The 1,946-nt window shown below is 37.1% G+C and overlaps 1 non-coding gene across 1 annotated transcript; it reads right to left on the bottom strand.

The window, feature by feature from the left end:
• Window positions 1-607: 607 nt before the first annotated feature.
• Window positions 608-764, bottom strand: LOC115071219. The gene has a single exon (XR_003850325.1). It is a non-coding gene; the product is annotated as a U1 spliceosomal RNA (small nuclear RNA).
• Window positions 765-1,946: the final 1,182 nt, after the last annotated feature.

The raw sequence follows: 1,946 nt of genomic DNA, 5'->3' as shown, positions 1-1,946 counted from the left end.
TTTTGTAAAACTAATGAGCCTGAATCTATAGATCTTAGAAAATTTCACTTGCTTTCATAGTCTTGTCTGCAAAACAGTTGTATGTATGGATAAATTCTCTTAACTCTGGTAAATATGCATAACATAAATCTACAATTTTAAAGTATACAATTGAGTGACACTAAGTACACTCATATTTTTGTGTAGACATGACCACTATCTATTTCAAATAGAAACTCTATTCCCACCAGTCTCCTATAAGTCCCTGGTAACCAATAGTCTACTTTTTATACCTATGCGTTTGTCTATTTTAGATACCTCATGTCACTAGAATGAGACAGTATTTGTTCTTAGTATAGGAAATAGCATTTATAGAGCCTTTGGAGTCTGAATCTACTCTCTGTCATTTTCCAAATGTAGACATTGATGCTCAGTAAGAACAAAGACTCCATACAAGTATCACATGGAGTAAAAGGCTATCCTGGGTCCCACATAGAAATCTTACAGTCACAGCGCTGTGGATTTCCCACATTCTGATCACAACTGCAAAAATTGTGTACTTGGAAACACAGACACATACAACAAAACTGAACTTCACTTACTATGTGTAATCTGACATTTTTCCCTAAAGGAGAGAGCATGAACACAGTCCCCAACTACTACAAATTATTCCGTCAAATTTCCCACATTTGGGGAAATCACAGGATCAGCACATCTGGAGTGCAATGGATAAGCCTCACCCTGGGAAGATCACCTTCAAGATCATGGCATCTTCCCTTCCCTATCTCATTTTTAAAAAGGAGATATTGTCAACTAAGCAGAGGGTAAAGAATTTTGAAGAGAGTGAACATGGTCTTTGTAATGATGTAAAACCCACTATGTGAACTGAGAAGTATGTGGTCTTCAAAGGCAGTTTCTCAGTCTCCATGAGTTGGCAAAAATATTCACATGAAGCTCTCACAAGCTGATTCTAATGTAAACATTCCAGCACACATTAATTTGGATTGATAAAATTAAGTCTCTATGAAATATAATAGTACATGATTGTGTTTACTGTATTCAGTATATAGTTCTAAGACAATCTCATCGCTCTTTAAGGCAAACTATTCTTTATCCCAATTTCACAGATGAAAAGATAAATAATAATACTGTCAGTAAAACTTTGATTGTTGTGGCAAAATACCCTAGAAAACAACTTAATGGAGGAATCATTTATTTCAGCTTATGGTTTCAATCTATAATGCTGGGTAGAACCCTTCATGGTAGCCAGGAAGCAGAGAAAGGAAGAGACCAGGGACCAGGTATAATCTTCAAAAGCAGATGCCTCCAGAGGGGCCCCACCTCCTAACATTGCCATTACCTCTCAAAATAGCACCACCATCTGGGGAACAAGCCTGCAAAATGCGCATCTGTGGGGGATTTTTCATATTCAAACCACAAGTATGTACAAAGTGAATATAACGTTTCAAGAATGTCCAACTAGTTTGTCAGCAGCACAAGAAAAAAGGGGTCTCTTACACCCAAGAATGATACTGTCCAAGCCCTTCTGACTGCGTAGCACTTCCAAGATACTGGAAGAAGCAACCTCCAAGGCAAACACGCTGTCCCAAAAAGTGAGAGCTATTGCTTGCCCTCTTTTGGGAAGAGTAGAATCAAGGAGAGTGGAAGACCCATCTCTTATGGATTTCCTGCTTCCTTTTTTCACCAAACACAGCCCCAACCAAACATTGTTCCAACCACTGCTCTGCTGCTTTTCAAAGTTGGGAGGGAGAGGCAGAGGAATTGAGTTGATAGTGTAATTTTTTAGATATCTGCTCCCATTTGTGATGGCATATTATAAAAATCTGATCATAAAATTAAACGCAATTTCATTTGGTATATTTATATATTTATAAAAATATTTTATTTTATTATTTTTACTTTATGTGTATTTTTATGTGTATGTAGGTAAATGCACCCGTGTCATA

This window comes from Nannospalax galili, unplaced genomic scaffold (genome assembly GCF_000622305.1).
Source record: "Nannospalax galili isolate Female #2095 unplaced genomic scaffold, S.galili_v1.0 scaffold498, whole genome shotgun sequence".
NCBI lineage: Eukaryota > Metazoa > Chordata > Mammalia > Rodentia > Spalacidae > Nannospalax > Nannospalax galili.
Note: the sequence above shows the minus strand (reverse complement) of the source record. Positions and strands in the feature narration are given on the sequence as shown.